Source organism: Octopus sinensis, linkage group LG5, assembly GCF_006345805.1.
Source record: "Octopus sinensis linkage group LG5, ASM634580v1, whole genome shotgun sequence".
NCBI lineage: Eukaryota > Metazoa > Mollusca > Cephalopoda > Octopoda > Octopodidae > Octopus > Octopus sinensis.
Window position 1 is genome coordinate 117,818,088 of NC_043001.1, and position 24,563 is coordinate 117,842,650.

Consider the following 24,563-nt stretch of genomic DNA (forward strand, 5'->3'; position numbering starts at 1 on the left):
CCTATCTAAGTCGACCAAGTAAATCTCAAATGTCTAGTCTATGTAGCTAATCAATCGGAATCGTGAACGTTCTCCTTTATTCCTATGCATTGTCCTAACAAATATTTTACGTAGATACCGACTGAGGGCGCTCCATGTTCTCATACTGAAATTACAAGAAACTAAAGGATACGGTCTTTTCTCATTTGACATGAAATATTTTTAGAGACACTTATTCAAATAACTATGTATCCAATTATTGACCTGGGTATCTCCGCAATCTGTCTGACCAGGGCTGAACTGGTTCCAAACAACAATAGCGACGACGACTCAAACAACATATCCGAGGAAAACTGTGCCACTTCTTTACCGTTCACCTAAAATATCTGAAGACTTATGTCACTAAGAAAACAATATTGAGGATATAGAAACTTACCTGAAGCTCTCCACCACACTAGGGCGTTGATATAATCTCTTAGGAAGTGAAAAGTACCCCAGACGCTGATTTTAAACAATGCCATAAACATATAATCGGAATCCAAAGAATCTGATGATGTGTCAGTAACAGCTAAGTACATTGGAGAGTTTGAAGAACATTGAAGAGTTGAGTTATCATGAAGAGGAATGAAGAATTTAATGTTTCAGCACTTTGCCCTTTATCTAATAATAAAGAAAATAGATGGATTGAAAGAGAGTGACAGAGACAGACAGAGACAGAAAGAGAGGAGGAAGGGAAGGGGGATGAAGAGAGAGAGGGACAATGGTGTTATGTTGTAGATTCTGGGCAAACTTCATTTCTCATCCATATTCAGTCAAATGGTAAGGGCTCGAAAATATATCCGTGTACACACACACACATACACACACACACGCACACACACTCACACACACACAACATGCATGCACACATAGATGTATATTTGTATCTGTGTGTGTATAAATATATATACATACATACACAGACACACACACACACACATATATATATATATCAATGTATTTGTAATGAGACTGAGGCCATAAAGCTTTTACAATTGCTGCGGTTACATATACACAGACCGACATTCTAACGTGTACATAAGCACATAGACTCATGCATACTGACATGCATACACAATGACCCACATACACAATACATATACAATTTACATACATAATACAAGTATATGTACACGATTACATGCGTACATTTACAAATACACACACACACATGCATATACAAAATACATACATACCTACACACACATAACGCTTCCATACAGATTCGCATATCTTCGAACACAAATCTGACATATATACACCTAATCATATATCTTAATAGATACGTGGATACAAAAAATACTCGCATCTAAACAATATACACACTATGAAATGTGGCGCCTCAACTTCTAGGACATTTCATTTTGATCGAAACAATTTATTCCAGGCTATACGTTACTTGGCTCTGCTCTCATATTTTCGTTAATTGATCCAACAGCTCTTGATCATGGTGCTGCTGATGTTCCTCTTTTTCTACTACTACTACTTCTACTATTACTACTACTACTACTATTCTTCAGGCATGTTATTTTTTTAATTTTTAGTTATAAATTTTTCTCTTGTGTTATATTTTATCTAGTTTTTTTTTTCTTGGCATATTGAAGAAAGTTTTCTTTAACTTTGTGAGGTCAAACACACATATTACGGTCTTCCACGCGGTTCCTTTCAACCAAATTCACTTACAAGACTGGTCAGCCCAAGGCTACAGTAGAAGACAGTTAGTTGCCCGAGGCAGTGAGATTGAACCTGAAACCACGTCTGCGTGCATATACTAACAATATATATATATATATAGTTTGTATATGCACGCAGACGTGGTTTCGAATGTGCTATGAAGATGACGAATATTATTTTCGGAATTTCTTTCGAAAGTACCGATTAACATTGGAAGCGGAAACGGCCGTAAGAAATGTTATGTCATGTTTTCTATTAAAAAATAATCAATTTGTTTGTTTGTTTCTCCATTTTCTGATTACTTAAATTTCATATATATATATATATATATATATACATGTATATATATATACATACATATATATATATATACATATATACATATATATTTGTATATATATATATATATATAATATATATATATATATATATGTATGTATGTATGTATGTATGTATGTATGTATGTATGTATGTATGTATGTATGTATGTATGTATGTTTGTGTCAGGTCACTTTCGAGTGCTACTGGTAACATGAAACCCACTACAACCTGTTGCATGGTCGGGTCGTCGGCGACTAAACCGGCAAGCCCACCAAGCTTGCTTGGTGAGGAGGGTGTTTATTGGACACTCTGCGGGATGAAAAACAAAACCCGTTAAAAGGCGGAGGAACTCTTGAGAGTCAAAGGCCATCCAATAAATGTCTTAAGTCTGTATCATGCGCGGGGACATAGAAATAATCGGACTGAATACCCGATCGCGCGGTTAAACCATTGGAGTGAAGGACTCCTAGCCTTTGTTAGGGCATCCTTCTAGGAGAAGGTAACTCAGGTAACTGGGATAACTCCGACATAAAACCTGCGGCTCAGTGGTTACCGATGATGTTGACTTGTTCTTCTTTTCGGATTATGGCTGCTGTTGCTTAGTGAGTGGTATTGACTCAGTGTACAGCCTTTCTTCACTTTAAAAAAAAATCTTCTTGCACAGGCATTGCATGATAACAACATAGATTAAGCTTCGTGCAATGGCCATACTCGATAACGAGGGGACAGCCACCATGTATGTATTTATGCATATATATATATATATATATATATATATTATATATATATATATATTTTATAGAAGGAGCTTCTACAGGACTAGAACTGTTTCATTCAGATGAAATCTTCAGGAAGCTTTCTTCCTGAAGATTTCATCTGAATGAAACAGTTCTAGTCCTGTAGAAGCTCCTTCTATAAAATAAATTACTTTACTCTGCTATGTATTGAGTACCTTATTTACTGTGGTTAACCCCGACTCAACCCGGGACCTACATATATATATATATATATATATATATACTCACACACACACATACACACACACACATTATCTATTCATAATCCACTGTGTATTAGTACCCTAGTAATTATCACTACACTGTCAGACTATTACTACCCTGCTAATTCATACAGTTGTAAATGAGAATCATTGAATAATTACCATTCAAAGATGCTGTTATATTACAGGACGGTCATTTTTTTCCTTGCAAAATAAACACACGCACTGTATATTCGTTCTTCATTCGTTTATTATTGATCTTATTTTATCTTATGTCCATTGTCGTTTAATATTTCGGTGTCATAAATAATAAACGAGTGAAAAACGAATATATAGTGCGTGTGTTTATTTGGCAAGGCAAAAAAATGACCGTCCCGAATGACGATTTCAATACACGATTTCACATCAGGAATCTTGCGAAACAAATTCATATTCAAAGACAGTTTTCGTTGTAGTAGCATCAATGAAGCGAAATTATATATCATTCAATCCCATCACATACACACACATGCATACACACACGCAAACACACTCACGCACTCAGACATATTGTGTTTGTGTTTGCGTCCGTATGTGATTAGATATATGAGTGTGTGTGTGTGTGTGTATGTATATATACATGCAAACCATTCCACGCAACAATGCCATTCATACGTATGCAGATGCATAAATACATACGTCACTATCCAGCTGATATACTCTAAATTAAAACAATTAAACCGCTCTGTATGTAATCATTTAATCATAAAGCAAGAAAACTTGTGCGCGAGTCAGAGTGTGGGTGTACATATTCGCTAGCAGTAATACTTGACTTTGCCTGAATTTATTGATACCCGAAATAAATACCATCAGGTAAATTCACGTTATTTTGAGTAAATGGCTTTTAAAAGGTGCTGATAATCTATTCTTTGAACAAATTATTTTGAACAAAGTTAATTTTTCAGATTCAACATGTATATATATTATTTACAAAAAATATACATTGGACGAAAATTGAGGAGGAGTGAAACAGACCAGCTGTTCTCATTTCAAGGCTTCCCTGGGAAACAGTATTTCCACCCACGATATTACGTTTAGATAAAGACTATTCGGGCTTCCAAGTTCTCCTTGAGTGAAGCAACACTCTTCTATCTGCAATCCAGCCATCTTTAACCTAACCGTGACATTTATTAATAACTGAAACATCTCTTATTCATGTCATGAATATGAATAATGGGAAATACACATTCCTCATTAAAATACAATTTTCTTTCATAGTAAGTATATATTCTTCAAAATTTCCATTTCTATGAAGCATCAGAACAGTCGCTCAGTTTCTGGCCTTGAAACACATGCAAAATTGCAACTGCTTCAGTGCAAAACTGAAATTAATTGCTCAGACATGTAACTATAAATGCACTCTCACACAGGCGCGCGCGCGTTTGTAAGTATTATTTGTGCATTATTTAAAATGCACGACAATATTTTTGAAAGGCTTCGCGCAATCTTTTGCTTAGCTCGTGAGGCTGTCTCACCTTTTTGAAAATATTACAGACAAAGAAGCAATACGTGAAATGGGCTGAACAGATTAGCCGATATAAAGGAAAAGTCTGATAATCTAATTTCCATTAACACAGCTCTTGATGAAGTTCTCCCATTGTCCTGTTATAAAGCACCAGGTGCAGATTTAATTCCTTCTGAAATATATGCCTACAGTGGTAAAACGCAAGTTGGTAAAGAACCAAAGTATTTTCTCTTACATTGTCAAAAATGCTACAAACTTTCGCTGGAGTAGAACAAAGATTATCAACTGCTGGCAAAATCCTTGCAAGAATACACTTGAATCAACTCATTCACTTTCTTGCCACTAACGATTTCTCACCAGAGAGCCAATGTGGCTTCCGTTATTAAAAGGGGTCCTATTGATATGATCTCCGCAGTAAGACAATACCAGGATAAGTATACAGAGCAAAATGAAGCCCCATAAATGAACTTTGTTGATTTCATGACGGCTTTCGACACAGTGTATCGTGTTGGTTTGTTAAATATGGTTATCCACCCATGTATCCATGTTATCCACCCATTGCTACTTCGCAGCTAAACAGTCGCGATGGCAGGCATCTTTCTGTACCCGAAAATGGCTGTTACAGATAGAAATTGATATTCTGATTCTTGTGATGCCAGTCATTTTCCTGATTATACTCAGAATCAGTAAAAATCATTGACACAAAGATCAACAACAATGTAAATAAACTGACACCACCATCACTACCGTCACACAACTCCATCGTTACCTCCGCCGCAGACTGACTTGACGGAAGAAATTCTAGAATATACGCAACGGAAAAACGTTTTACAACCACAGTTTAAAAATAATTTTTCCAACTTCTTTCAGCTATCATTAACCGGCCTTTTTGACAAGAATAAGGGGAATAGCAATCACTCTCGCGATAAAAGTTATCAATGATATCGCTGAAGATTACAAAATGTGTAAAACCTCATATCGGAATATCGATACTTGCCTGTATTCGATTACTGTTAGTTTGAAGGATCAGCTGGGAAGATATCTGTTAAGCACTCTGCAATTAAATAACCTATCATAAGCAACCAAGATGGCTAACGTCTCTAGAAAAGGATTTACGCCGTAGACTAGAGTGGTTAAATGTTATTATAAAGGTGAATAAACTCACAACAGCAACAACACCAGAGAGTAATTAAATAGTCCCGAAACACGGCCCAGACAGAAAAAACTCTGCTTTTAGAGACATTTACCATATAAAGGATATGTACTCCTGTTGAGACAGGGGCACTAAATTGCACAATCCTTTGTGGGAGGGTAGACTAATTTCTTCCTATGAATTTTAGCTAAAGAAGACACGAAATTATTTTTGCAGCGGTAAATTACTTTGAGGTTACATATGTTCAAAACGTTTTGGGTAACATATAGCTATACACATGCCCATTACAAGTTTCACTTTTATACACGTTTGACATACGTAATCCACTAGCACATGACACGTTATGCTGCCACTGTAATCCATTTCATTTTATATATATATACTCCGATCTTTACATAAATTGCCTTTATGAACCTATCTCCTATCACATTCATCTATATCACTGCGCGCACACATGCACACGCACACACAAACGCACGCACGCACACACACAAACACACACATATGCCCACAAGATTATCATATCAACTGCTTAAGTGCACTCACTTATTTAACAGGCAATGGGATGTATTTTACCGTTCTGCTTTAAAAGCCCTGTGGATATAATTAATGTTATAATTATTTGAATTTTAAATTCATAGTTCTTTTGCTTTTGTAAGCTGCGATGGAAGTAGCAAAAAACTTCTGGCAATAGAAATAAAGATTTAAGTGTCCGATCATGCCAACGATGGTACGAGAAAATACTCTCCTCTTGACATGGACGATCAAGTTCAGTCAAAGATTTAAGTGTCCGATCATGCCAACGAGAAAATACTCTCCTCTTGACATGGACGATCAAGTTCAGTCAATATTGAACTGATGAAAACAACAGTTGAGAAATTCTAAAGCAAATTGCACGATTATTAGCAAAATAGTTCAATTCAAGTCACACTTCGATTATAAATACTTTCATGAACTAGGAACAGTGTCCAAACTCGGTCAATGGGTCTCTCATCATGTGACTGTTAAATTAAAGAGTTGCCTTCTACTCATCATTGAAGAGAAACTTACTTTCAAACCTCCCCTAGGTAGAGTCATCACAACTAGTGAAAGTGGGTTCTATATTAATTATATGCAACGAAAACGACAAGGATTAGCTCCAAATGAAAAAGAAGCGTCCATCCCCAAACCAGAAATCCACCAGAAAATACTTATGCCCTGTGTTTGATGGGATTTGAATGGTGCCGTTTATCATGAAGTGTTAAACCAAAATGGAACAGCAATGCAGAGAAACATTGTCGTCAGTTGGAAGCATTGCACAAAAATTTGCAGAAAAAGTGACCACCATTGATGAATTATAGAGCGGTGTTTCTCTTACATGACAATGCAAGACCACATATTGCTCAAGTCACTGAGAAAAAGATTATGGCACTAAATACGGAAGTTTTACCAAGTCTTCCTTACTCTCCTGACCTTGCTACTGTTAAGTAATTGTGAAGAGATTAAAAACTATATTGAGTATTTCTTCGCTTCGAAATCTGAAGAATTTTACGCCCGAGGGATCGACAATTTGTCAGATAGATGGGATTATATTATCAATAAGGAGAAGAAATATTATCTTGATTAAATATATGTTGCTTATCAATAACATGGTTTCGAATTAGTCCCACTGTGTGACACCTTGGGCGAGTTTCTCGTTCTATAGCCTAATGATTAGATTTGGTAAACGAAAACTGAAAGAAGCTCATGAATAAACCATTGGTTTGAGATTGAAACTATTAACAGGCTTATAATTTATGATGTAGCCTAAAATACGAAAATATTTAGGTCCTTCTTTTGTTGCTTGATTTTTCCCATTATTAATTTTTTTCTTTCCTTTTTTCTCTTCATCCTTATTATTGACCGGTGGTTTGTTTTGTTTTAATTCGCTTATGATGTAGTCATGTAAACACACCCAACTCAACATGAGTAAATGAGTCGCGATCGAGACCTGAGTAAATTGTTGCATATATTATTGCATAATATAGCAGTGGGATCCGAGCACTGCAACACCCATGGTAGAAGTGTGTGGATCACAAGGAGGTCTATGTTGGAAAATAAATCTCATTTGGCCACATTACATGAAAGTATCTTGGTTAGCATATGAGCTTTTCAGCCGTCCTTCGTACTTATATACATATAAATAAATATGAAATGTTATCAAAATGTTCCCGGGTTATAATTTTAAAAAATAACTCAGTTACCTAAATTTTAACATCGTCATCTTCGAAATAGTCATTTTGCGCAGCAATGCATCGGCCCCAGCGTTCCTTCCACTTTTGGAATCCAGGCTGGAAGTCGTTTTCCGTAAGCGAGGCGAGGGCCTTATGCGATTTGCTTTGGATCTCGACAACGGGGTTAAAGTGGTAACCTTTGAGCAGCATTTTCTTCTTGGGGAAGAAAGTAAGACCTGCAGGTGCTAAATCTGGCGAATACCAGGAGAGCTCAGTCACAGGGTGCATTGTCATCGTGAATGTCCTCCACCAATCGCTTCAAAATGCCACAGTAGAACACTCGATTGACATTATTTACGTTATTTACAATTGACAGATATTTGTCCTCATCTTGTTTGTTGTTAACACAACGTTTCGGCTGATATACCTTCCAGCCTTCATCATGTGTCTTGGGGAAATTTCGGACCTAGGTTCTCATTCCTAAGGTATTTTTCATTGTTGTTATTGTTGTTGTTGATGCTTTTACTCTTGCTCTTGCTGTTGTTGTTGTCTTGCTCTTGCTCTTGTTGCTGTTTTATTATTATTCAGGTCACTGCTTGGAATCGAACTCAGAATCTTGGGGTTAGTAGTCCGCGCTCTTAACCACTACGCCATATGGAGTGAATTTTAGGGCTTATAAATCTAATATTCTCCTATCATTCCTTAATACCGGTTCCCATACGCTGTTCATATCTGAACTCGGTCTGCTTAGGATGTTGTTGTGTCCTAGCATATGTGCTGCTTCTTTTAGAACCGGTATTAGGGAAGTATAGGAGAATATCAAATTTATAAGCCCTAAAATTCACTCCATAATTGCCCACGGGCATATGGCGTAGTTAGTTAAGAGCGCCGGCTACTAACCACAAGATTCCGAAATAATAATAATAATAATAATAATAATAATAATAATAATAATATAATAATAATAATAATAATAATTAATAATAATAATAATTAATAATAATAATAATAATAATAATAATAATAATAATAATAATAATATAATAATAATAATAATAATAATAATAATTAATAATAATAATAATAATTAATAATAATAATAATAATTAATAATAATAATAATAATAATAATAATAATAATTAATAATAATAATAAACGTATCTGTCAAAAACTGAGCAAATATAAAGATCTTGAAACTGAGCAAATATAAAGATCTTGAAATAGAAATCAGCAAAATGTGGAACCTGAAGACTAAAACAATACCTGTTGTCATAGGTGCCCTGGGAATGATAGCAAAAGGGGCTGATAGCTACCTAACTCAGATACCAGGAAACCCCAAAATTGCAGAAATTCAAAAGATAGTGCTCATGGGAACTGCTCATATCCTACGCAAAATACTTTCTATGTAATCTCAAGGTTTAAAACAAACATAATTCTCGGTTTAAAAAAAAAAAAAATTTTTTTTTTTTTTCTTAGACATTCATTAGTACAACACCAAAAACTCCCACCCCCCAAAAAAATATATGGCACACTAGGCATAACAACAACATGAACTTCCAACCTGTTGTCTCTTGAGGTCTCTGGGTGAGACTTGGAGCCAACTTGTACAAATATAAAGCAAAAGTCAAACATATAATAATAATAATAATAATAATAATAATAATAATAATAATAATAATAATAATAATAGCAACATCGAAAAATACCTTAGGATTTGGAACCCAGGTTTGAAATTTCCCCAAGACATCTGATGAAGGCTGGAGGGTTTATCAGCCGAAACAAGATGAGGACAAATATCCGTCAATTGTAAATTATGTAAATAATGTACACAATTCCCCATCTCTTAAATATAGAACTGTATTACATGATTGATAGTCTGGCGTTGAGGGACGAATTCTCGATGCACAATACTGCGGATGTCAAAAACGACGATGAGCATGCTCTTGATTGAGCTGCGGATCTGTCGTGCCTTCTATGGTCGTGCAGATGAAGGGCTCTTCCGTTGTGACGATTGTTGCTTCGTCCCAGTGTCGTACCCGTAGACACAACTCTCGTCACTGGTGACAAGAAGGATGGGTCATCATCGGTACGCTGGCGAAGATCTTGACAGACTTCGACGCGATGTTCTTTCTGCTCAGTGGCCAGCAGGTGTGGAAAAAAACTTGGTAGGGACACGCCGCTTGTTCAATTAAGACGTTATGATTACCTGCACGGACTCATGTGGCAGACCAACCACACCAGCAATGTCGTTGATTGTGCTCCGACAATCCTCATGCACAAGCTGATGAATTTTCTCCACATCTTCGGGGATGATGCTCATGGCAGGTTTTTCAGATCGCTCATCGTCTTCCAGGGACGTTCTTCCGTTTTTGAAGCGCCCGTGCCACTCGAAACATTGCGTACGACCCATTGCCTTGTCGCCGTAAGCTTGCTGAAGCATGCTCATGGTCCCTGTAGCAGACGTGCCAAGTTTAGCGCAAAATTTCACGTTGGCTCTTTGTTCTAACTTCCTGTCCATGACAAAATTGCAGACTACAGCATACACGCAATCACAAAAATACAAATTTCACAACTTGCAAAGTAAACAAAACAATATCATTTGGTACACTACCTCATGAAGGTCACTGCTAGCTCTCACTGCGCACGTAGCTGTATGCTGCCATCTTTTGGCGCGCTACGGAACTAGTCTGGGAACTTTTTGATACCCTGTCGTATTTATTTATGCATCTGCGCAGTAACATATACATATAAGTATGTATGTATGTATGTATGTATGTATGTATGTATGTATGTATGTATGTCTTCCGTTTTTGAAGCGCCTGTGCCACTCGAAACATTGCGTCTTCCTTTGATTCTGACATGCAATGTCTGTGCAAGACCCTGCCTCAGTAAAGCTGGAGTCATGAGTCATCTTCGTAGTCATAAAACGAGACAGATGAGTGACAACCTGGCCACCGGTGGTGGTGTAACACACCATACTAATCATATCTGTCGGGCATGTGGAAGAGAGTGTAATTCGGCAGGAGGACTTAAACGACATGCAAAGGTACATGAAGCCCAGTTACAACTACAGCCGGCTATTGCCGGTAAAGGTTTTAGTTGCCAAGTTTGTACAAGACATTGTAGATCTTTGGCTGGGCTAAAAAGTCACATTCGATCACAGCACCAGTAACGGTTAAGCTTCGTGCAATGGCCATACTTGATAACGAGGGGGAAGCCATAATAATAATTTATTTATGTATGTATGCATGCATGTATGTATGTATGTATGTATGTATGTATGTATGTATGTATGTATGTATGTATGTATGAATGAGTATGCTTTCTTTTTATTTGTTTTTGATTACTTAACGGGCAGTCTATTTGATAAATACGCATACTCCAATGACACTAATTTTATAAATAATTGTTATAAATAACTTTATAAATAATAGTTATTCACAGTATAGAAAGAGGTAAGCAACTCGATTTGAAGTCAGTTCTTGAGTCACTTTTAAAACTTTCTGTCGCTTAAAAATTATATATATACATAGATAATAGACTTAATCCTTTACTCAATCTAATACTATTACCTGATCCTTGGATGCCTTTGTACACCCTGTTGCAAGCATTCAGCCCAGATCTCCAGTCTAAATAAGATTAAATCCTTGTCTGCCACCACTTTTAGAGGCCCTGTGAAAGGTATTCAGCCGTTGCTCTACATCCTCTCACTAAATAGTGAGACACAAACGCACGAGCGAGCGCATGCGCATACACACACCACACGCACACATACACACACACTCACACTCACACTCACAGGCGTGCGTGTGTACACACAATCATACACTCGCCGAGAAAATTAGCAGCATGAAAGAATTCTAGCTGAAGTTTTTTTCGAATACACTTAAGCATAATCTTATAGCACAAATGTATATATGACGATGTACTCAAACGCTGACATTAGCAAACACACACACACGCACGCGCGCAAGCATGTATGTATGAATGTATATATGTATATGCATGTATGTGTACAATTTGCTGATAATTCTTGGTACGTAAATAACGAATAAAATTATATATTTAAATATATACATACATGTATAACTATGTAATTGTGTATAAATGTACATATATGTGTGTGTGTATGTACGCGCGAGCATAAATTCAATGTGTCTATATATCTTTGTTACATTCTTTATATATGTGTGTGTGTTGGTATGTGTGTGTGTTTGTAAGTATGTGAATGCAAACATAGGAACGTGCACATACACAAGAAACCCCATTCCCTATCTCATACACCACACAGAGATAATTAGCTAAATAATTAATCAATAAATGCCGATATTTCGATCTCTATGAAACGTATAACAATGTAACATTAATTACGAAGGTACCACTATATAGTAATTCGAGGAGCTACAAATATCAGCTAAATCCTTCTCCTATCACTCTCCAGGACCTGAAAAAATAATAACACATTCGATAATGTAGACCTGGAGACATGTCTCGATAAAATGACCTGATGGGCATACAGGAATGCCTTTGATCACTTTCACTCTTGATCAGGGCTGACCTAGAACAAAACAACAACTAGGGCCCTTCAATATCTGTTTCTTTATTACCCACAAGGGGCTAAACACAGAGGGGACAAACAAGGACAGACAAACGGATTAAGTCGATTACATCGACCCCAGTGCGCAACTGGTACTTATTTAATCGACCCCGAAAGGATGAAAGGTAAAGTCGACCTCAGTGGAATTTGAACTCAGAACGTAGCGGCAGACGAAATACCGCAAAGCATTTCGCCCGGCGTTCTAACGATTCTGCCAGCTCGCCGCCTTCACAAAACGAGCGAAAGATAAGAGTGGATGAAGGTAAGTTGGTAGCCACATGATGTAGTTTCCACGTGGCGGGAAATCCTTAACGAACTAACGAACCAACTAACTAACCATATAACCTAACTTGCCAGCCGTTATCATCACCTGTTCACAATCTACGAACTCACACATATAAACACACACACACACACATACATACATATGCGTGTATACATGTGTGTGTGTTTTACATACGCGAGCATATATGTATAAGAAAAAAAAAATTAAAACAACTTGCACGCTTCACAGTTGACTTACACGTTGTCTGGCGTATTGTAAGGCCTTTCTCAATGCCCTATTGAACGGTCCCTAAAGCATGGCAGTGATTCAGTGATGAGCCCGCCTACTATAGTAATCCTCTCGCGAGTATGTATGTATAGCATGAGTGTGTGACGTGATTGTTCCTGTACACACACACACACACGGACACACACGCACACGCAGGTGCACACACAGGCACACACACACGCGCGCGCGCACACACATACGCCCGCGCGCAGCACATAAGCGCACACACAGTAAACAGATACACACACACATATATTCTCTGTACACATACATCCCTATATACATGGCTATAGAAACGCTTATTATTTTCGACACACCTGGATGTCTCCAGTTATAAGTGACCACATACAAGTGTTTTGTGCTCGTTCCAATGCAGTTCGTGTTTAGTGTCTTAGTATGAACGCATATACATATATATATATACATACATACATACATACACACATACATATATATATACATATAGAGAGAGAGAGAGATGGGGGGAGAGAGAGGGAGGGAGAGAGAGATTAGTTAGTTAGATAGATAGATAGACAGACAGACAGATAGATAGATAGATAGATAGATAGATAGATAGATAGATAGATAGATAGACAGACAGACAGACAGACAGATAGATAGATAGATAGATAGATAGACAGACAGACAGACAGACAGACAGACAGACAGATAGATAGATAGATAGATAGATAGACAAACAGACAGACAGACAGACAGATAGATAGATAGATAGATAGATAGATAGATAGATAGATAGATAGACAGACAGACAGACAGACAGACAGACAGACAGATAGATAGATAGATAGATAGATAGATAGATAGATAGATAGATAGATAGATAGATAGATAGATAGATAGATAGATAGATAGATAGATGGTAGTGAGGCTCTAGGCCTTATAAGACTTATGGATCTCTTTAAATAATTACAGCAAAAGGTTTCATGAAAATTGAAACCACATTTTCCTAATAGTTTGAAGCCACCGCAGGCTTGAGGTCCTGATCTGTAGCTATTTTTGCTTATGCCTAAATCCAGGAGCATAGAAATACTCGTGATCGTGAACGAGCACCGGTAAGACTGCCTATAAGTGGTGGACATCTGCTTCTTGTTAGAACATCTGTCAGGAAAAAGTATACTCAGAAAATCTCAGGGTTACTCACCTTCTGGGCGTCTCAATCAGTCCCAGGATACCCCGTGGAAAGCTGTTGTCTGCAAAGCAAGTGTAGTTCTGTGCACGCTTCACTCATTATAATCAATTTCATACTGGGAATATGTAATTGCAAATCTGTACGTATGGAGCTTCGGATGTTCATCCCTTCTCTGCCAAAATATGGCGATGTAGAGATTTGGTAGCATCGCTCCTAACTGAGCAGTTCTATCCAGGGGTAACACTGCTCACCTGTTAATGAAGAATGACTTTAAAAGGGTGGCCTAAACAAAGCTTGTCTAAACGTTAGCACGCCGGGCGAAATGCGTAGCCGTATTTCGTCTGCCGTTACGTTCTGAGTTCAAATTCCGCCGAGGTCGACTTGGCCTTTCATCCTTTCGGGGTCGATTAAATAAGTACCAGTTACGCACTGGGGTCGATATAATCGACTTAATCAGTTTGTCTGTCCTTGTTTGTCCTCTCTGTGTTTAGCTCCTTGTGGGTAGTAAAGAAATAGGTACTGGCCAACAGTTCCGCAGCTGCCGATTTCCTTTCGTTTCAGGTTTTCATGGTAACACCCAAGTAATTTACAACTTTCCAAGAAGTGGATATGCTCGGACACGCGTTCTCTTTTTTTCATATATCTAACAATAGTTATACTCCGCTCCACATTATGTAAAGAGTTTCCCTGGCGCATAGGAATAGTCCATCTCGTTAGACGTTTAGAGATAGCATAGAAACTTTGATAGAACAATTGAAAATGGCGCCTCGGTGTTTAAGTCAGCTGTGGCCACGTGGTTGTTATACTATCAATGAGACATCAATTATTTCGAATGTGTAGGTTTGCGAGCAGGCTATTTAGTAGGATGCTGACACCACTTTGACGACTGGCTACAGTTTGGTACATTCAGAAGTATTAGGTACCCACATGGTAGGATCAGTCATCATTTTGTGGATTTGGGGAACATTAGCAGCATCAGTCATTATATGAGGGTATACGTTTAATGGTGCTAGGCACGTGGCTAACGTGAGTAGGTTATAGTTTATACGTTTAGCAAGGATTACACTGGGGAACACGATTTTTGTTGTCCGGTGTTACAGAGATGAGTTCCTTGTAATTTTGGGGGTGCTGATTTCAAAAATGAACTCCATTTTGCTCTATCATGTCAAGATTTTTCTCAAATTCAGATCTCTATTTTTCAGCATTTCTGGTATTGTCATTATTTCTAAGGATAGATTAGTCTTCATCAAATGCAGACCCATATATGGAGCTTGACATAGCTTTGAAAACATAGTTTTTCAATATCATTTAAAGTAAATGCAGCTACAAAAGTGAAAACAAAAGTCACGATTTAAGTATCTTCAGTAAATAAAATACATCAAACTTGAATAACTTTCACTATTTTCAATCAAACTAGTTTTAAATGTTACGATGTTGACAGAAATGTTCTTTATTACAGTAAGCTGTTAATAAACAACACATTTCCGTGGTCCCTGACATCATAAATGTCTCATATTCGTGAAATTTGTCTGCAAGTATGTCCATGTTTGCAGTGATAGTGTGACTATCATTGCAAATTCTCATGAAAATTAGCATTTTGAATGCGCCCTTAATGTTTTAATTGCGAGATCACACGGGCCAAAATCACTTTTCGTCACGCATGGTCAAAGAACTATTCAAAGAACCTTATGGTGGGTATGCTCTTCACGGAACTTTGCCATCGCAAATCTGCATTTGCTTACTTTATAACTGTTGACACTTCTGAAAATGCTTTCCGCAGGTGACAACAGACTTGAGTGTATATTCTGTATTTCAATAATATGGCCAGTTGTGAGAGAAGAAAATTCAGAAAGCAGTCCCGATGTCTTCTGCTATATTTGTGTATGTTACAATTTACCTAGGCAGCGAAGCAAAATCATAGATTTTATGAAGAAAGCTTACCTTACTTTCTTTGGCATGAAATTGAGTGATCAAGACAAAGTCTGGGCACCCCGTATATATATATATATAGTGTGTGTAAAGCATGTATTGAAACACTGAGACAGTGTCTCTTTCGAATACTGTTAAGCAATAAACTGTAATATTTGGTTTGTGCTACTTAATGGCAAAATTGAATTTTTTTTAATATATAAAAAAATGTATTCCTGTTTAACAAAAAACTTGACGTGATAGAATTTTTCTGAAGGCATTTCTGAAGCTAGCACCACCAAATTAGGTAGAAATAATTGTAAAAAGCGAGACAACTGGAATTTTTTCGAAAATGTTCCCCAATGTTAACAACAAAATGATAAAAGCAACTGACCATCTCTATTACTACGGACAACAATACAAATATGCTTATTCAGAGAGTAAGCTTAGAATAAAAACTTTATGTAATATAAGAAAACTAAGCGTGGTTTTGAAATCAGCATGCCAAGTTTTAGATCAAATCAAGAGAGAAAGTAAATTCAACAGAAATTCTGTTCAAAATTGTTCCCCTGTGTTATATACCCTGCCAGGGTGCGAAATTTTCTTCCCACGAGAGTTCCGGACCCCAGTTATGAACTCATTTCCATACAGCCAATCAGAGATTAACTCTCAAACTAATTTATGGGCGCAAAACAAGTGATGGGCGATAAGATAAGGTCACTTGGGGGTAATGAATGACCATGCTTTTTTTCTCCTATAATAATGCTTGTTGTTCTTGTTCTTGTTCCAACCATGGCTGCCTCTGCGTAGTTATTTGTGTTGCTGTTTACTTTGTTAAACAGTAAGGGAGAGAGGGTTGCTAGCACATCACCCTCAACCAACATTTTCCCCATCCACATCTTTACCATATGGGGCCCTAACAAGATCCGATAATAGGTATAGATGCAAATCTACCTAATTACTTGTCTCCTTCTAAAATCAGGCATAACTTGGCGATCGGTCGACTTACAGCACTGTACCTTCGTCTTGAGTTCACTTGGTACAGTGTGTTTGTTAATTTGACGACAAGGTCAAGGTGACCTCTGATTGACTGTATGCAAATGAGTTCATTACTGGGGTCCGAAACTCTCGTGGGAAAAAAAACTCGCGCCCGGGTTGGGGGTGGGGATCAACTATGCCTAGAGTGATATATCCGAGTTATAAACAGTCAGGGTCTAGTTCATTTACGGTGCGTACCTCTGAATAGATATTGCGGGCTGGTGAAGTATATGCAGTTTTTCACAGAAGCACAGTTGCCAATTGCGATCTTCAAGTGAGTAAGGATACCCCATTTGATGTTGAGAAGAAATTTCAATAGTCATTTCGATAGTCCAGATGAAGCAGGGTAGGGAGAGAAGTTTTCTTTATATCTACACCTGAGTCATGTGTTGTGTATTTCTTCCTTTAAAATTATTGGTTGAGCTAAAGTTTAATGACTTCTAATACTATAGGATAGTGTGAGGGTATTTCCAATACCATAGGATGGTGTGAGAGTACTCACTCATGGAGTGAGTTTTTGAAAGGCAAGAAGCTTCCGGTGGGTAGTTGATAGGATTTCATCAGTTACACGTTGTAGTGTGGACTGGAAGCAGTGCAAATGTGTGTTTGCCTCTATTGTAACGTGAGGTATGCCCTGCATCCTGATGCTTTTCTTCTCTGCAACACGTGGGCTACAAAATGAGTAATTAATTGATGTTCATTGCATTTTACAGCCGCGTGACCACAGCTGATCAATATAGGCTTAAACACCTTGGATCTATTGTTTTAATTTCTTACAAAGCTTCTACTCTGTCTCCGAACATCTGACGAGATCGACTCGTTTTACACGGTCACGAACCATTAAGAAATCTTGAGTTGAGTGAAACTGTTATTAGATACTCCAATCAAAAGTGCTGAGAGCGACTTTTTTCATTTATTCACACACACGCAAGCACGCGCACGCACGCACACACACATACACACACACCACACACACACACACACACACACACACACACACACACACACACACACCCTTCCCTCGCAAATGCGAATGATTTGGAAATATGTGCGATGTTTTCCATAATTATTTTATGGAAGCGTATATACTAGCAGACATAGATACCTTCTCGGCCCTCTCACTCTTAACGCGGTGGCACATTCAAGATTTCATCGTTGGTATAAGAGAGAGCTACACCAGCAGTATGCTGGCACTTATTCGTCTGCTGAGTGGACTGGATCAACGTGAATTGATGGGCTTTTCTCAAGGATAATATGCGTTGCCCAATTCCGTAACCGAAACCACGATCTTCCGCATACATGATGCATATATTCAAATAAATACGCGCATATATATATACACATATGTGTGTGTGTGTGTGTGTGTGTGTGTATGTATGTTTTAACACTTGAAAAAGGGGTATTTTACATTCTCCCTCTGCCCCTCTCTCTCTCTCTCTCTCTCTCTCTCTCTCTCTCCTCTCTCTCTCTCTTCTCTCTCTCTCTCTCCTCTCTCTCTCTCTCTCTTCTCTCTCTCTCTCTCTCTCTCTCTTTCGGTCTCCCTCTGTCTGTCTGTCTGTCTTCCTCTCTCTCAGACAAATGGTCAGTTCCGAAACGTCAGAAGCATCAGATTCTTTTAGTTCCCATGACAAAGGAATTCATGTAAGCTATTTCTTTCCTTCTTTTCTCTCCCTCTCTCTTCTTTCTCTCTCTCACACACACACAAATAGATACGTATGCGTGTGTATGAGTGTGTACATATATATATACATACATATAATGTATGTTTGACAAGCAAAGGCGCACACAAACACACATATATCATTAGACTGAATAAGTTTGCAGAATGCATTAAGGACATGTGTGAGCTTTTTTTAATATATATATATATACATATATATATATATAATATATATATATATATATATATATATATATATATATATATATACATATATATATATATACATATATATACATATATATATATATATATATACATACATATATATATATACATGTATATACATACGTACACACACACACGTCCATACATACGTACGAACACATCCATATATACGTTTATGTATACACACACAAATTAAATTCGTTTGTGCTCGGAGTGTGTATAAATACAATATTCTTGTTGTGTGTGTGTGTGTGTGTGTGGGTGTCTTTACTTGTTATTGCTGTTTTTTAACTTTTGTTTTTTGTGTGTGCTTCTGTTTTTGTTTTTTTTTTTTATATCCTTATCTCGTTTGTTGTCAGTGATTTCTGAGAGGCGCAATGACTGAATCGATAAAGTATCTGTCTTTTCGTTTGTGTGTCGTGTGTCATTATATTTTATTGCGTTGCTAGCAATGGCAAGACACTTAATCCTACTTGCTTAAGGATTCATGTCTAATAAAGAATTTATTATTCATATTCGATGAATATTTATGCTGTCACTCTCCCTTTCCATTTATAAAAGTTTTGCACGTACACTAACATTCACACAGACACAAAGATGCATGCGTATCTACACGAGTGCACACAACTGCATGTACATTTATTCGATTAAAATTCACGGTGCAATTTTTTTTCTTTTCTGGATAGGGGCAATAGAAAATGTCTGTGTGTATATACATATATTCACATATATACATACATACATACATACATGCATACATAGATACATGCATTATGGGCGGGTGTATAAACATATATATATATATATATATATATATATATATATATGTATGTATGTATGTATGTATGTATGTATGTATACACACACGTATATAAGTATATCTGCATGTGCCTTTGTGTACTCATGGATGCAAAGGTGTAGCGAAGTTCGAAAGTTAGGGAGCGCGAGCACATAGAAATGGCGCTGTGACACATACCAAACAATTTTAACTCATTTCTCTAATACGCGAAATATTTCATTAGTTATAATATACATAATTGTATTCTACGTTCATTAATTTCAGGTAAAGAAGATGAAACTCTGCAGGATCGTTCAGTGTCGAGAGATTATGATATCAGAGTTTGCTTTGGTTCTTCAGATGCCAGCAGCTATCAACAGGAGATTGAGCCGACAGTTCAAAAGCACGAGGGGTCGGTCAAATAAAGTCATAACTACAGAAAGCTCTTCCAACGCCATCCGATTGCCCCTCACCCCCTCACCCCCTCACCCCACCAAAAAGACATTCGACTTTTATCACACAAGTGAAAAGAATTTGTCGCTCCCCCTCCACTGCATGTGTGTGTTCGCGCTTATTTGGACCAATGTTTCGAACGTCCACTTAACTATTTCTATGTTGACCAGCTCATAATCTCTCATACCACATTTCAACGTCTTTTAAGTATTGTCGACGTCAACGACAACTTAACCACCTGTGAGGATAAACTGAAATGTTACCGTATTAGTGAACGTATGAATGATGATTGGAATAACATTCGTAAATGAAAACGAATTCCGTATTTCTTTTGTTTGTCTTTGGGTCAGACACGATCGAACAAGTCTATGGTCAAAAACTTTCCAATCGTCACCATCTTGCCCATATTTTGTTTTTAAGACGCTAGTGTATGATTTGGAGTGAATTCGGCAGCTATTTGTAGGAAGTCGAGCAACGATATTGAGGCGCCTTCTTGACTTGTATCTATGTGGCAATGAGTGTGTGGTGGAGTATCGTGTAGTTCAATTTATTTATTGTTTGTCATTAAGTCAAGTCAGATATGGGGACATGCGCCGTTGCAGCGCGTCACTGCATCCACCATTTGTCGTTTTTTTGCCTACGGTCATCCTGGGAAACCCTCCAATTAGTATCCAATCAGCTCTAATCTCTGCGAGATACCTACTCATCCACCATGACCATGTGGCATGTGGCCAACTAATACGAGCCGTCATACCAACCGGATCCTCAGAGAAGAGAATACAGTTCACAAGATCTTACTCGGAAAATTGAACAACATGACCAAACAGCCTGAGCTGATGCTCCCGAATCATACAAGTAACAGCACCATCTCATTTCTGAGTTTAGTCGTCGATGGATACAAAATCGAAGCAATGGTAACTCATATTCTCGCTAAGCGTCCTAGTACCAAAGGAGTTTAGATGGCTCTTAAGAGCCCTGGACAGTGTCCAAGTCTCGCAACTATAGAACAAGATTGAGAGGATCAGAGACCCGAATATCTGAGCCGTAGTCTTCCTGCTCAGAGATTGGCAACGCTAAACACTCCTGTCTAGTGAGTCCACAACTGCAATAGCACAGAGAGCATACACTGCAACCAAGAAAATAACACCCAGAGAATGTCGAATCCTCAGTTACATAATATGCTCATTGACAGGTGTTATATCTGATACCATTGGAACCAGCCAGTCAGCCACTACAACTGCTATCCCAACGGCATGCCAGACCGGCGATAGATGTAACCACTAGTTGAAATTTAGCCTCTCCATAACCGACGCACCTCCGATGGGGCTACCAAAGCGACTCGCAAAGACGTCAGGAGCAGATGGGAGAATATTTTAGGTCCCCACCCGAACAGGCCTCCTCAGATTTAACGAGTTTCCCTGCTCCTGGTCGATGACACTTTTGCATCACTCAGGCGACAACTCTTCGACTCAACCCGTCCTCTAGGATTTTCCTCATTTGGCGAAGTGGAGTCCTAGCGGCTTAGCCCCAACCGTTTCATATGACGTATCTTATAGGCAGTCGAGATACTTCCCCGAAAGAGAGAATTTAATGTTTGGCTGGTCGTTGATGGTGAGGGTTTTATGAGGATGGAATGCAAATTATACCTCGACTTTTAGTCGATTTTTACGACACGCAGAGGAATCATTAGGTCTATTCTTTTGCATGCCGGTCTCCACATAATCATTAGATTGATCGTTATTAATTATTATATATATTCAAATGTTATTTGTTGCTTTTATGCTAATTTGTTTTATTAAAGTGACTGGAATACTTACATGCTAATTATTTGTGTATGATGGTGAGAATTCTGATTTTTTGTTTAAAGTCGCCTTGAATATGGAGTCTGCTTGTTTAGATTCAGGTCAAGCTGATCGAGCAGGTCAAGCTATGGTGAAAGGCATTTCAGTCGTAACAGCTCAGTCCCTTTTTTTTTTCGGACACTGTGTATCTACAAATAAATTATCCTACGTTTCCTTCCTTTTCCTGGGCAATGTGCGATGCAAGTATGATTTTGGCAGCTATTTCTAGCAGATTGAGGGATCACGCAGAAGTGCTCTTGTTTGTTTGAAGTGGTTTTGTAGGGTTTTTTTTAATTTCTTCTCATATTTATGGTAATAAAACAGTGTTAGTCAATTAGATACTGTCTTTTCCTCCTTTCTAATAAAGTAGTTTATTGAAAAGCAAAGTTGGCATCGCCAGGATTTGAATCAGAACATAAAAATTCTAAACAAATACCGCAAGGCATTTTTCTTAACACCAAGTGTGGCAGTTTACCATCCTTAATAATTGCTTCTAATTTAAGCTCAAGACCAGTGATTCCCAACGTGGGGCATGGAAATATTGGTGAGGTATGCATATGGTTTTGTTGAATTTATACCTTTTGTACACAATGTTTAGTATACCAATAGAGAAAGGCGGCAATTCGAGAATGAGTTATTAAAAACAAAAATTCTTTACATCCCTTCTTCCTTCTGTGGACAATTTTATCAAACTTTGGACACTTGACAGACGTTTTCATCATATTCGTTTTCATCATATTCATAAGATCTGATGTCACTAAAGAGGGAATGGATTATTTCCTTCGATTAAGTGATATGTGAAAACATGTTGGTAATTACAAACGCATACGGGTGTGTGTGTGTGTGTGTGTGTGTGTGTGTGTGTATGTGTTTTGCGTGCGTGCATGTATGTAATATAGAACTGGTCAGTACTGAAAGCAATGCCATCTTAATTCCCTATAGAGAAATAAGCTAGAGAGAGACTTATGTGTGCGGGTGGGTCTAAAAGTATTCACTCTTTTATCTCCGGCGACAACAATCTGGGTACACAAGAAAAAAATGTGGTGCTGCAGTGTTGATGGGGCAATAAATGGCGTTGGGGGGGGGGATGAAAGAATTGATTGGTGTGGAATAGGTTGATCATCATCATCATCATTGTTCGACCATAGTCGTGACAATGGAATTTACTATGTTACGCCAGACTTCACGGTCCATCATAGCATTACGGAGGTCCTGTTGCTGGATACCTGTATCCCTGGAGATTACATCAGGGTAGGAGAGTGAATAGGTTGAAATGGAGTGGAAGTAAGGGATAGCGTCAGTGAAGGAAGAGAAAGAGGCAGAGAGAGAAAGAGAGAGAGAGAGAGAGAGAGATTTAGGGTACTGGTTATGCACATGCACACACGCGTATATATGAACAGAAATGAAAACTCACCGGTCATTTTATTCCCACCAGTCAGTTTGTGAATTTAGCAAAAAGGTAAGAAAACATTTCCATCATTGATACAAAGGCTTTTGCAGCTGAGAAGATTCACGGAATATTCTTTTGTTTCTTTTTGAGCATATTTTCCGAAAATATATACTGAAATCTTTTTGAAGAAATTGTTGAAAAAATCTGCTTGAACTGAAATCTCTTTGTATTTGATTCAAAAATACATAAAATGAGTAATGCAAGAAAAAAGTTCATCAATATTCAGAGGAATATTTAAAATTTGGATTTATACCCTCTATCTACAATAAACTGTCACCAAGTTGTAGGCGAAAAACTCAGATCTTGTGAATTTTCCAAAGTCCTTTCCTCACTCCCTCGGAAAATATTTTCCCACAAATTTCTTTATAATCGTAATCTATGCTGGTTGAAAGGTATTTGTATAAAATTTCATTTAAAAAAAATTTTTCCTAAAAGTTATGTGGGAAAAACTTGGATCTTGTGAATTTTCCGAAGTCCTCTCCCCACACACCCCGTTGCTCTCCACGCATTTTTTTTACATCCGTTGCACTATTTCTTTTTTATTTTGTTTCCGAGTAATATTGTAAACATTACCAAATGTTGAATAACAAAAATTAAATATCACAAGGGGGCATCAGGATTTTAGAAGTGATTCGGTGGGGCATGACCAAAAATCGGTTGGGAACCACAGCTCAAGACCATGCGTTTTGACGGGAGGAGTTTAGTCGATTACGTTGACTCAGTATTTAACTGCTACTTTATTTAATCGACTCCGGAATGATAAAAGGTAATATAGACAACCGTCAGGTTTAAACTAAGAATATAATGAGCCGGAAGATATACCACAAAGCATCCTAACGATTCTTCCTATCCACAATAATGATAATTCTTTCTAATTTTGGCATGAAGTCAGCAATTTTGAATGGAGGGAGCAAATCGATTACATCAACCCCAATACTTGACTGTCACTTATGTATCGACCCCGAAAAGACGAAAAGCAAAGGCGACTTCCACAGGAGTTTGAACTCAGGAAGTAAAGAGCTGGAAGAAATGCCACTTAGCGTT